The following is a 14,541-nucleotide window of genomic DNA, read 5'->3' on the forward strand; positions in this document are numbered from 1 at the left end:
AAATATAATGTAATATAATATAATATATAAATAAAAAATATATTACATATTATATAATATATTACATATTATATAATATATAACATAATCTATATTATATAATGTATATTATATATAATATATATATATTTTTTGAGACAGAGTGTCATCCTGTTGCCCCAGCTAGAGTGCAGTGGCATGATCACAGCCCATTGCAGCCTCAACCTCCTGGGCTCAAGAAATCCTCCTACCTCCGCCTCCTCAGTAGCTGGGACTAGAGGTACATGCCATCATGCCAAGCTAATTTTTAAAGTTTTTATAGAGAGAGTGTCTCTCTATGTTGTCCAGGTTGGTTTCAGGAATGTTGAATTTTATCTAATGCATTTTCAGCATTAATTGAAATGATCATATGGTTTTTGTTCTTCACTCTGTTGATACGACGTAGCACCTTGATTGATTTCCATGTGTTGAACCATACTTGCATCCCTGGGACAAATCCCACTTGGTTATGATGACTGATCATTTTAATATGTTGTTGAATTCAGTTTGCTAGCCTTTTATTGAGAATTTTGTGTCAATATATATCAGAGATATTGGCCTGTGGTTTTCTTTTGTTGATGTGTCTTTGTCTGGTTTATTATCAGGGTAATACCGGCCTCATAAAATGAATTTGGAAGTGTTCCATCCTCCTCTAGTTTTGGAATAGTTTGAGTAGCACTGGCATTGGTTCTTCTTTAAATGTTTTGTAAAACTCATTAGTGAAACCCTTGGGTCCCAGAGTTTTCTTTGGTGGGAGCCTTTTATTATGACTTTGATCTTGTTACTTGATATTAGTCTGCTCAGGTTTTAAATTCCTTCATGATTCATTCTTGATAGGTTTTATGTGTCTAAGAATTTATCCATTTATTTGCGGTTTTCAATTTAATGGCATATAGTTGCTCATGATAGCCACGAATGAATGATCCCTTGATTTTCTGCAGTTATCAGTTGCAATGTCTCCTTTTCATTTCAGATTTTTTATGTATTTGGGTCCTCTCTCTTTGTTTTTTAGTTAGTATGACTAAAGATTTGTCAGATTTTCCACACAAAAAACAACTTTTGATTCATTGATCTTTTGTATTGTTTTCTTCATTTCAATTTCATTTATTTCTGTCGTGATCTTTATTATTTCTTTTCTTCTAATAATTTTGGGTTTGCCTTACTCTTGCATTTCTAGTTCTTTAAGATACGTCATTAGTTTGTTTTTTTGAAATTTTCTTTTTTGATGTAGGCACTTATAGCTATAAATTTCCCTCTTATTATTGCTTTCACTATATCCCATGGGTTGTGATATGTTGTGTTTCCATTGTTGTTTGTGTCAAGAAATTTTCTAATTTCCTTCTGAATCTCTTCATTGACCTGCTGGTCATTCAGGAGCATATTGTTTAATTTCCACGTGTTTATATAGTTTCCAGCGTTTTTTGTGTCATTGATTTCTAATTTTATTCCATTGTGGTTAGATAGTTGGAATTATTTAAAATGTTTTAATATATTTTAAGACTTGTTTTATGACCTAACATATGATCTATCCTTGATCCATGTACTGAGAGAATGTGTATTCTGTAGTTGTTAGATGAAATATTCTGTAAACAACTATTAGGTCCATTTGGTATGGTACTGATTAAGTCCAATGTTTCTTTGTTGATTTTCTGTCTGTTCAATGCTGAAAGTGGGGTATAGGTCAGAATAATACTCATTTCTTATGTACTTTAGGAGTATAGGTAAAATAAAACAACAACGCAGAAGAAAATCCTTTTGATTTTGAAAACTTTCCCAAAATGTTGACTGGGAAAGAGCTTAAACATTCATTGAAAGCTTCTACTGTATCTCTTTCTCTCTCCCCCCCCCATATATATATATTCAAATTTTAAAAAATACACTGAAGGAATGGAAACACATCAACATATTTTCAGTGTAGACTTCAAACATGTACTGTGCATCATTTTTTAATTCCATTAATTTATATTCATTTTGTTTTATGCATGAAATTTTACTGGGTAATGGAATTTACCATCCCTGTTTAGATTTCTGCATTGATGACATATAACCCCTAATTAACCAGCGTGTTCTTCCCAAATGGATCCATTTATGATACATGGAGAAAAAACTTGTTTTGTTGTTGGTCAACTTATGCCTGTGTGGACTGATCACATTGTGCCTTGTTCAGAAGACCTGATCACAAGTTCTTTAAAAAAATATAAAACATATAAAAGTCACTTGACATTTCAGAATCTAAGTCCCCTTTTAATTCCAAAACACATGAAACACTATTTTCTTGGTGAGTATTTTCTCATATACTTTGCTACTTTAACAAAGATTAATTCATTTAAGTCTTATTTTAAAAAATGACTCAAGTGTCTCTTTTTTTAGGTAGCATGAGTATTTCAAGATAAAAGAAGACAGCTTGGTTCCTAACTAAGCCTGTCTTTCCCGACCTTGGTATTTACTTCATTCTTATATTTCTTTAAGAGTAAAGCAAGACCAGGGGAGGTACAGCTGCCTCCTGAAAATCACTGTTCTGTTTGGTACATTGTTTCCCTTGAGGGGAGAGAAGATAATCCCTGAAATGTGTCAAGGAATTATTGTTAATGATTTCTGTCTACAAATATTTTAAGTTGGGAATGTTGAGAAACTTGAAATTTATATGGGAACTTCTTTTCCTTTTCTGAAGCCATTCTTCAGAAAAAAATTCAAATTCTTGTCACAATTCAGATATGGGAAATTATTTTGCTTTATTTTAAAATGAATTTTTTTTGTTAAGTCTATATTCCCTTTATTGTGTAAATCAAAGAAAATGACTGAGGCAAGTCCGTCATTTTAGGTTTATTTGNAATTTTATCTAATGCATTTTCAGCATTAATTGAAATGATCATATGGTTTTTGTTCTTCACTCTGTTGATACGACGTAGCACCTTGATTGATTTCCATGTGTTGAACCATACTTGCATCCCTGGGACAAATCCCACTTGGTTATGATGACTGATCATTTTAATATGTTGTTGAATTCAGTTTGCTAGCCTTTTATTGAGAATTTTTGTGTCAATATATATCAGAGATATTGGCCTGTGGTTTTCTTTTGTTGATGTGTCTTTGTCTGGTTTATTATCAGGGTAATACCGGCCTCATAAAATGAATTTGGAAGTGTTCCATCCTCCTCTAGTTTTTGGAATAGTTTGAGTAGCACTGGCATTGGTTCTTCTTTAAATGTTTTGTAAAACTCATTAGTGAAACCCTTGGGTCCCAGAGTTTTCTTTGGTGGGAGCCTTTTTATTATGACTTTGATCTTGTTACTTGATATTAGTCTGCTCAGGTTTTAAATTCCTTCATGATTCATTCTTGATAGGTTTTATGTGTCTAAGAATTTATCCATTTATTTGCGGTTTTTCAATTTAATGGCATATAGTTGCTCATGATAGCCACGAATGAATGATCCCTTGATTTTCTGCAGTTATCAGTTGCAATGTCTCCTTTTTCATTTCAGATTTTTTATGTATTTGGGTCCTCTCTCTTTGTTTTTTAGTTAGTATGACTAAAGATTTGTCAGATTTTCCACACAAAAAACAACTTTTGATTCATTGATCTTTTGTATTGTTTTCTTCATTTCAATTTCATTTATTTCTGTCGTGATCTTTATTATTTCTTTTCTTCTAATAATTTTGGGTTTGCCTTACTCTTGCATTTCTAGTTCTTTAAGATACGTCATTAGTTTGTTTTTTTGAAATTTTTCTTTTTTGATGTAGGCACTTATAGCTATAAATTTCCCTCTTATTATTGCTTTCACTATATCCCATGGGTTGTGATATGTTGTGTTTCCATTGTTGTTTGTGTCAAGAAATTTTTCTAATTTCCTTCTGAATCTCTTCATTGACCTGCTGGTCATTCAGGAGCATATTGTTTAATTTCCACGTGTTTATATAGTTTCCAGCGTTTTTTGTGTCATTGATTTCTAATTTTATTCCATTGTGGTTAGATAGTTGGAATTATTTAAAATGTTTTTAATATATTTTAAGACTTGTTTTATGACCTAACATATGATCTATCCTTGATCCATGTACTGAGAGAATGTGTATTCTGTAGTTGTTAGATGAAATATTCTGTAAACAACTATTAGGTCCATTTGGTATGGTACTGATTAAGTCCAATGTTTCTTTGTTGATTTTCTGTCTGTTCAATGCTGAAAGTGGGGTATAGGTCAGAATAATACTCATTTCTTATGTACTTTAGGAGTATAGGTAAAAATAAAACAACAACGCAGAAGAAAATCCTTTTGATTTTGAAAACTTTCCCAAAATGTTGACTGGGAAAGAGCTTAAACATTCATTGAAAGCTTCTACTGTATCTCTTTCTCTCTCCCCCCCCCATATATATATATTCAAATTTTAAAAAATACACTGAAGGAATGGAAACACATCAACATATTTTCAGTGTAGACTTCAAACATGTACTGTGCATCATTTTTTAATTCCATTAATTTATATTCATTTTTGTTTTTATGCATGAAATTTTACTGGGTAATGGAATTTACCATCCCTGTTTAGATTTCTGCATTGATGACATATAACCCCTAATTAACCAGCGTGTTCTTCCCAAATGGATCCATTTATGATACATGGAGAAAAAACTTGTTTTTGTTGTTGGTCAACTTATGCCTGTGTGGACTGATCACATTGTGCCTTGTTCAGAAGACCTGATCACAAGTTCTTTAAAAAAATATAAAACATATAAAAGTCACTTGACATTTCAGAATCTAAGTCCCCTTTTAATTCCAAAAACACATGAAACACTATTTTCTTGGTGAGTATTTTCTCATATACTTTGCTACTTTAACAAAGATTAATTCATTTAAGTCTTATTTTTAAAAAATGACTCAAGTGTCTCTTTTTTTAGGTAGCATGAGTATTTCAAGATAAAAGAAGACAGCTTGGTTCCTAACTAAGCCTGTCTTTCCCGACCTTGGTATTTACTTCATTCTTATATTTCTTTAAGAGTAAAGCAAGACCAGGGGAGGTACAGCTGCCTCCTGAAAAATCACTGTTCTGTTTGGTACATTGTTTCCCTTGAGGGGAGAGAAGATAATCCCTGAAATGTGTCAAGGAATTATTGTTAATGATTTCTGTCTACAAATATTTTAAGTTGGGAATGTTGAGAAACTTGAAATTTATATGGGAACTTCTTTTCCTTTTCTGAAGCCATTCTTCAGAAAAAAATTCAAATTCTTGTCACAATTCAGATATGGGAAATTATTTTGCTTTATTTTAAAATGAATTTTTTTTGTTAAGTCTATATTCCCTTTATTGTGTAAATCAAAGAAAATGACTGAGGCAAGTCCGTCATTTTAGGTTTATTTGCCAAAGTTAAGGATGTGTGCCTGGGATACAGGTCTATGCCTTTCTCTGAAGATGATTTTGAGAGCTTCAATATTTAAAGGGGAAAGGGCAGGATATTGGGAAATACACAATTTTCATGTGAAAATTAGGTAGGGGAAAACAGTCACTCATGCCTTTGTCTGGATCAGTGAATCTGCATTTTTATATAAGACAACATAGACAAATAGGGCAGAGGAAGCAATCAGATATACATTTGTCTGAGGTGAGCGAAGGGATGATTTTGAGTCTTGTCCTGTGTCCCACACCTGTGAAGATAAGCTATCAATTGACATTGCCATGGTGAGCTTCAGCGGAACTGCTTTAGGGTAGAGATCTTGGGGCCCATAAGGATTTCCTTGTGGGCAAAGTGTGAGGGAGGTATGTAGCTTTTCATCTTTGTAGCCATCTTATTTAGGAACCAAAATGGGAGGCAGGTTTGCATGACCCAGCTTGACTTTTCCTTTAGGCTTAATGAGTCTGGGGTTCCAAGATTTATTTTCCTTTCACAGATGTCTTTATGTTTAAGTATTTAGATGTTTTATCTGATCAGGAAGATTATATAAATCTTGTATAAAAAGTCTTATATAAAATCTGATCAGGAAGATTATATGAAGATTATATAAAAACCAGTTTAGTGGTTTTTAGGAAGTGATTAATGCACAAACACACATTCTTGAACTTTCCTCCAGTCACACAATCTTAGACTGTTTATGTAAATAAGAGTTTATACCAGTGGATCTCAAACTCTAGAGAGCTTCAGACTCACTGTGAACACTTACTAAAACACAGATTGCTGGGCTCTACCCTCAGGGTTTCCAAGTCTGTAGTCCTGGGAAGGGATTTATAAATTTGCATTTCTAACAAGTTTCTACCTGATGCTGATGCTGGTGGTCCCCACACTCTGAGAACTACTGATTGAAACTGTTTGGTTCAATTAGTGGCTATCAACCATGGTTCTGCCCTTATACACTTGAAGGATAGAATGTTAATAGCAGTGTGTCAATTTAAGGGTCAAGGTGTGGCTGGGCATGGGGGCTCACGCTGGTAATCCCAGCACTTTGGGAGGCTGAGGCGAGTGGATCGTGAGGTCAGGAGTTCAAGACCAGCCTGACTAAGATGGTGAAACCCCATCTCTACAAAAAAAAAAAAAAAAAAAAAAAAAAAATTAGCCAGGCATAGTGGCAGATGCCTGTAATCCCAGCTACTCAGAAGGCTGAGGCAGAAAATTGCTTGAACCCGGGAGGCAGAGGTTGCAGTGAGCCGAGATTGCACTAGTGCACTCCAGGCTGGGGGACAGAGTGAGACTCAGTCTCAAAAAAAAAAAGAGTCAAGGCCTTAGAGTGGGGGTGGGCCAAATTGCAGCATAACTGAGGTGCAAAGGCCAAGAAAGGACTTCTTTCTCGTAATAAATGTTTTTTCTTTTTATTTAGGGCACTATAGTTATTATATCTATTGATCAATCAATCGCTGTAAGTGTTAGCATTGATCATGGTTATAGCATCTTCACATATTTCCCTTGCTGGGCCAAATTAGCTTTGACTTAAATTTCCAAGGGCATTTAAAAACGTATATTATTTCTTTCCCAGAACAATCCTATAGGGGTAAATATCCCCACTGTACCGATGAAGGAATTGAGGCTTAGAGTAGTTAAAGAATTTCTGGGGTCACACTGTAAGTAGTCACCTCTGGCTTCATTAGGTTGCATGAACTTGGCTAAGGTCCATAAACTCCATGTGTAAAGTTTCCTCATCTACAGAATGAGAATGATACCAGTACCTACCTTCTGAGGTTGTTTTGCCAACTAAAGAATTAATCTAAAGAGTTGTGTACATACACATAATAAATGCTCAATAAATGTTACCTCTTAAGACTGCTTGTGTAGTCTAGTTAGTACCAGTAGGGCAGGATGACCCCGAAACTTAAAAAGTAGTACTTTTTTTTTTTTTGAGGTGGGCTCTCACTCTGTCACCCCAGCTAGAGTACAGTGGTGTGATCATAGCTCATTGCAGCCTCAACATCCGGGGCTCAAGTGATCTTCCTGTCACGGCCTCCCAAAGCACTGGGATTATAGGCGAACACCACCACACCTGGCTAATTGTTTTAATTTTTTGGTAGAGATGGGGTTTCACTATGTTATCCAGGCTGGTCTTAAACTCCTGGCCTCAAGCAGTCTGCCCACCTCAGCCTCCCAAACTGCTGGGATTACAGGCATGAGCCACTGCGCCTGGCCTATCCTGCATTTGTGCCAGGTAATCCTCCTCATGTGTATTACAGGTCAACAGTCTCTTACCAACAATTTAGAAACCTCAGTGCTCCAAAAACTACAGGTTTTTTCTTTTCATAAATCATGTAGTGGCAAAACCTTATATGACCTGCACTCATTTAGTGGCACAGCATGACCTGAACTATAATAACATGAAGCTATTGCTTAATCTGGTATTTTTTGTTGTTGTTTTTTGTTTTTTGAGACAGAGTCTTGCTGTGTTGCCCAGGCTGGAGTGCAGTGGCACAATCTTGGCTCGCTGCAACCTCTGTCTTCCAGGTTCAAGAGATTTCATGCCTCAGCCTCCTGAGTAGCTGGGACTACAGGCTCATGTCACCACACCTGGCTAATTTTTGTATTTTTAGTAGAGAAGGGGTTTTGTCATGTTGGTCAGGCTGGTCTCGAACTCCTGACCTCAAGTGATGCACCAGCCTCGGCCTCACAGTGTTAGGATTACAGGTGTGAGCCACCATGCCCAGCCTGCTATTATGAAATTAGATGCCATTTTAATGTCCTTTTTTTGAGCCATTAAAGTATGTATTTTCTAACAACAAAGATATTCATTTGCATAACAGTGCAATTATGAAAATCTGGAAATTTAACATTGATATAGTACTTTTTTCTACAAACTTTATTAAAATTCTACCAGTTATTCTAATAATGTCATTTAAAACATCAAAAAAAAAAAAAAATCATGATCCGGGACCCAATCTAAGGTCATATATTGCATTTAGTTTCCAAATGTTTGTTTCTTTAATCTAGAACAGTCCTTCAGACTTTCTGTCTTTCATGACATTGACATTTTTGAAAACCACAGACCATTTATTGTATAGAATATCCCTCAGTTTGGAGTTGTTGGATATTTCCTCATGCTTGGATTCAGGGTACATACTTTTGGCAGGAATACTACATAAATGCTGATCTGTTCTTAATACATCACATTGAGAGGCACACGATGTCAGTTTGCCCTAGTATTTGTGATATTAACTTTGATCACTTGGTTTAGGTGCTTTTGGCAAATTTCTCCACCATAGGTTACTATTTTTCCTTTTGTAATTAATAAATTATATATGGGGGAAATACTTGACTGTGATTATTCTGTTCCTAGATTACTTTCACCTACTAGCTTTAGGATCCTTTGATGATTCTTGCTTAATCAATTGTCATCATTTTAGAATGATCTGTTTTCCTCTGGAAGCGTCTAGACTCTATTCTAGGTGTACCATAATTTCATGATTCTGATGCTGGAATTTAATGATACCAGTGTATTCTGTTTTTATTCATACTACTGAGTGCTCAGTTGATTTTTTTAAATGGAGATTCTTCTCCTTTGGAAAGTTTTATTTTTATTATTTTTTTCCCATTTTCTTTTTTCTGGAATTCTCGTTGGTCAGATATTATACCTCCCGTGTCATTCGTTTTTATTTTTGTTAATATTATCTGTATTACAGCCTGTCTCTTTAATCTTCTCTTTACCGTACTATCTAGAAATTATTAGTCCAATACCTCTATTGAATTTTTAATTTTTATGACCATGCTTTTAATTTTATAGAGCTATGTTTTCTCTTAATGTTACTTTTTAAAAAATCACATCTTGTATATCATTTATGCAATGTGTTCTTTACATATATGCATAACAAAATGTCTGGATGTTTTGTTCATTTTGTCTCATCTAGGTTGGATTTCCATTTTCCCTCCTGTTTTGTTTATTTGAGTATTGTTTTGTTAGGGGCTTTCCTCAAATGCCCCGTGACCCAGGCTATCAATTTTTACTTTATAATGAGGCGCCAAAAAAGCTGGGGAGTACTCTGACTAGTAGGCTTCATTGAAGGGCGATCAGCTGTTAGGATCTGTGGAACTAGGACACCTGGTTGAACCATATTTTAAGCCTCCCAGGGGTTAAGTGAGGTGATGCAATATGCTTCTTTTTGGTAGTTAACTTATGGCATCCTCCTCTTCTCTGTTGTCATTTCTCCATCTGTTTTACATCTTCCAAAAATCTGTTGGTATCTTTTGTAAGCTGGTGTTCCCGATTTTCCTTATTTTCCTTGTGAATTTATCCTTTTCAAAAATACATTTAATGCCATTTTTAGATGGGACTAAAGGGAGAGGAATTAAACTTCTGTAGTCAATGTAGCATCTATTTCTGGTTATTTTAATGTATTTTATTCTCCTAATGAACTTTATAATCCGTTTTCCATGTTATATCAGCTTATCTACCCATCTACATATGGGAATTTATTTAGAATTGCATTAAATCTATAGGTTAATTTGCAGGGAACTGACATTTTAACAACACTGAGTTTTCCATTCTAGGAATTCTCCATTTTTAAAGTGTGCTTTGATATGTATTTCGGTAAATTACTACCAGGTCCTTTAAAGAGAGCTTATATGTTTCTTATAATCTTATCTATAGATATTTCATTGTCTTGGTTGCTGTAGGGAACAGATCCCTACTCCAACATTTCCATTACATTTTACAGCTAATTATAGAAAATAAAACTGATTTGTATATTTATCTTATATCTGATCACCTTGGTGAAATCCCACAAGTTCTGAAAAAATTTAGTTGATTCTCCTATAAAAATGTGTATAAACATAATTTGCAAATGTGTATCATATTTTATAACAAAAGCATGAGATTAAAGCTGTTTTTCTCAGCTTGATATATTTTGTTAATATATTTTATTTTATTGCAGCAATTAATTTGTGAGACTTTTTTGTATTTCTTTTTATCCAAATATACATGATATATTAGAAATTCCTCTGATGGAGATTTATTACACACTTTCATTTGAGTATTCCATCATCAAATAAATTGGAAAATCCTATCTCAAAATACTCAACACCTAACACAGTGCCAGGTACTTAATAGTAGCTCAACAAGTACTTACTAAATGAATGAGTAAATGTTTTCAATCTTCCCAGTCATTTTCCTCAGGCTTAATTCTCTAAACCCCTACAGACGGGACGTTTTCCAAAAACTCTCCAAAGTGAATATTTCATGACATCTCTGGACACCCACATTAGTGTTTAACAAATTTCAATGTCAGGAAACTTCTTTACTTTCAGGCTATTTTGCTGTAGCCTAAGCATTTCCTTTCATTTTCTTTAGTACTCCTGGAGAGCAGGTTACTAGTCACTGTGTATGAATATGAGAAGAGCATTACATGGAACTCAAAATTTAAAGATTTGCTTTACAAATTCTTTCCTCTTTCCTCCACTGTGATTCTATAAAATGAGGGTAATTCTGGGACCCAGGGGGAAAAGAAGATTTATTCATTGAAAAGTATTAGAAAACCATGTCTAACAATTTTAGAGAAGGGTGGTATTTAGATATGAAGGAAGAGTGATACGTAAACATGAAGATGTTTATCTCCCTCTCCTCAGAATTCTTTGGAAAAATGGTTTCCAAACTTGGCCACATTTTTTAAATATAAATAGCCTGAGGAGTGTAGTAAAATATAAATATTCCCCAGTCCTCAACCTCAGATGATGGTTGAATTTGGATCCTAGGATAAATGTTGTTTAAGAAAATTGTAATAAAAACAAAACTCATAATAATTTTCCAGGTGAATGGCCAGCCCAGGTTTACTGTGTTAAAGTTTCTTATAGTCAGAACTTGATTTAAAATTAATGTAAATAATTATTTACTTGAGCCTAGAGTGATTATTGTTATTTTATTTTTCATATACCTTTTCTTTTATTTATTTTTTAGAGATGGGGTCCTTGCTATGTTGTCCAGGCTGGCCTTTGAACTCCTGGGCTCAAGGAACCTCCCACCTGGCCTCTCCAAATGTGCTGGGATTATAGGCATGAAGCCCTGCCCCCAGTCTCACATACTTTTAATATTTCTTGGAGTTAAAATAATCCTGTAGTTTTCATTTGTTTCATTTTTTATGTATATATGCTAATTCCTTTCCACACTCAGTCGACTATAAAGGATGAAACGCTGTAATAATTATGTCATATGCATTTTTCACCCATAGCCTTATATTCTCCTCCAATTTTGACTATTTTCAATCAGTCTAAACAACAACAAAGTGCATGGTTCCCTATATTGAGATTGTTACGGATTTTCTGTGTCAAATCTGCTTATTTTATCTCATTTTTCTTCTTTCTTTATTCCCTCATTTAATACGCATATTAGCCTACAGACATCCTAAGCATGAGGCCATATGTTTTCTGAGACCTTACATGTCTGGAACATCTCTTTGTTTACCCCTCACAAATAATAATACTGTCTTTGGTTTGGGCTATGATAACAAAATACCATAACTGGGTTAACATTTTTTTTTTTTTTTTTTTTTTTTTTATTAAACAAGATAAATGTATATCTCACAGTTCTGAGGCTGAAAAGTCCCAAGTGCCAATATGGGAGGTTTCTGGTGATGGCCCTCTTTCTAGCTTACAGAGTGCTACCCATTCGAGACCGTGTGTAAAGGCCATTATTCAAGGAAAACAATTTGGAACCGGGGTTGGTAGAGCACGGAAGCAAGCCGCCTCTGGTCATCTGCTTTAAATCAGTGGCCCAAAAATTTGGCCTAAACAAAGGCCTGTTACACAGACTTGTTGGCATAGGCATCAGCCTCAGAAGTGTGACTGGAAAGCAAAAGGGGGAAACTGTGGGAAAAAGAAAGAGGATTTCAGCTTGTTACCATGTCTAGATACGAAGCGAAGTAGGACATCAAAAAGACTCCATTTAGTTCTGTATTTGAGATGCCTGTTATCTGTGACCTACCCTTCAACTTTGTCCTTGCAAGAGAAATGTGCGAAGGTGATTTAAGGTTAAAAGGATTTGGGCTGTGCAGAATGTGCTTTGTTAAACAAGTGCCTAAAGGCTGCTTGTGGTTAAAAGTCATCACACATTCTCTTAAATCTAGAAAGAGAAAAACATTTGTCTCCTGCCCCTCCACACTTGTGGGTGTTTGCTCGTTAGGTGAAACGAAAAGACTTGAGAAAGGAATAAACACAGGACAAAGTGTAAGAGAAAGAAAAGCGGGGCCAGGGGACCGGCGCTCAGCTTACAGAAGGTACCACGCCCGGCACCGGCCTCTGAGGTTCCCTGGTAATTTATTGAGCAATTATCTTAGTCATTAAAAGGATAAGGGAGTGGCCTGGACAATATGGATTATTGTAGGGATGGAAATCAGCAGTAAGACATATGAAAAAATCCTTGTAATAATGAATAAAGTTTAAAGGAAAATCTGTGCCTTGAGATGTTTTATGCGACATCTCCATAAAACCTTTTAGCAGTATTGCTCCAGCAAGTCCCACCGGTTATTCCTAAAGGTGGTTTCTCCTCACTCAGTAAGCAAGGCACACAATGGGTATTACCTGAGATGTTCCATTGCCCAGGGGAGGGGCAGGGGACAAAAGTTTTTTTCTTTTTTTAGATTTAAGAGAAAGGTGATGACTTTTTAACACAAGCAGCCTTTAGGCACTTGTTTTACAAAGCACATTCTGCACAGCCCAAAATCCTTTTAACCTTAAATCACCTTCGCACATGTCTCTTGCAAGGACAAAGTTGAAGGTAAGGTCACAGATTAACAGCATCTCAAATACAGAACTCAATGGAGTCTTTTATGTCTACTTCCTTCTATATAGACATGGTAACAAGCTGATCTCTCTTTCTTTTCCCCACATTACTGTGTCCTCATGTGATGAGGAGAGTAACAGAGTAAATTTTATGGCGTCTCTTCTAGGGACACAAATCCCGTAATGGGGGTTTACACTCTCATGACCTCTTTTTTTGTTATTGTTATTAGAGTCTTGTTCTGTCACCCAAGCTGAAATACAGTGGCATGATGACAGCTCAAGGTAACCTCAAACTCCTGGGTTCAAGCAATCCCTGCCTCTCAGCCTCTCGAGTAGCTAGGACTACAGGCACATGCCACCATGCCCAACTCTTATTTTTTTTTTTTTAGAGATGGGGTCTTGCTATGTTGTCCAGACTGGTCTCTAACTCCTGGCCTCAAGTGTTCCTCCCATCTTGGCCTTCCAAAGCTTTGGGATTACAGGTGTAAGCCACTGCCACTGGCCCCCACATGGCCTCTAAACATAATTATCTCCCAAATACACCATCCATATATACCATCACACTGAGGGTTAGGGCTTCAATATATACATTTTGGGGGGGTCATAATTCAGTCCATAGCAAATCATTTAGTTGATTATAGAATTAAGATAGAAGTTGGCTGGGTGTGGTACCTCACGCCTGTAATCCCAGTACTTTGCGAGGCTGAGGTGGGCAGATGACCCGAGATTGGGAGTTCGAGACCAGCCTGACCAACATGGAGAAACCCCATCTCTATAAAAATATAAAATTATCCAGGCATGGTGGCACATACCTGTAATCCCAGCTACTCGGGAGGCTGAGGCAGAAGAATCACTTGAACCCAGGAGTCGGAGGTTGCATTGAGCCGAGATCATGCCATTGCATTCCAGCCTGGGCAACAAGAGTGAAACTCCATCTCAAAAAATAAAATAAAATTAAAATAGAAGTTGTATTCACCCAGAATTTTCAAGACATTGCCTCATTGTTTTCTAGATGCAATGTTGTTGAGAAGTTTCATATCATTCTTGTCCTGGTTTTTTGTATATATTTGTCTTTCTATTCTGGAAGCTTTTAGTATCTCCTTTTATTCCTGATGTTTTTGTGTTTTGGTCTGCCTCATTTTTTAATACACTGTGCTCAGCAATAGGGAATCCTTTTATGAAGTTGGAGATTTGGAGGGGGCGGAGCAAGATGGCCGAATAGGAACAGCTCCAGTCTCCAACTCCCAGCGCGAGCGACACAGAAGACCGGTGATTTCTGCATTTTCAACTGAGGTACTGGGGTCATCTCACTAGGGAGTGCCAGACAATCGGTGCTGGTCAGCTGCTGCAGCCTGA

The 14,541-nt window shown here is 35.9% G+C and overlaps 1 long non-coding RNA gene across 1 annotated transcript in view; it reads left to right on the top strand.

Annotated features, from left to right (window-relative positions):
• LOC108532731 (uncharacterized) overlaps positions 1-14,541 on the top strand; it is a 47,651-nt gene that overhangs the window by 20,950 nt on the left and 12,160 nt on the right. Inside the window, exon 3 of the long non-coding RNA XR_001886530.1 lies at positions 14,383-14,478. This is a non-coding gene — a long non-coding RNA (uncharacterized LOC108532731). The remainder of the gene's footprint in view (positions 1-14,382; positions 14,479-14,541) is intronic.

This window comes from Rhinopithecus bieti, unplaced genomic scaffold (assembly GCF_001698545.2).
Source record: "Rhinopithecus bieti isolate Rb0 unplaced genomic scaffold, ASM169854v2 scaffold_76, whole genome shotgun sequence".
NCBI lineage: Eukaryota > Metazoa > Chordata > Mammalia > Primates > Cercopithecidae > Rhinopithecus > Rhinopithecus bieti.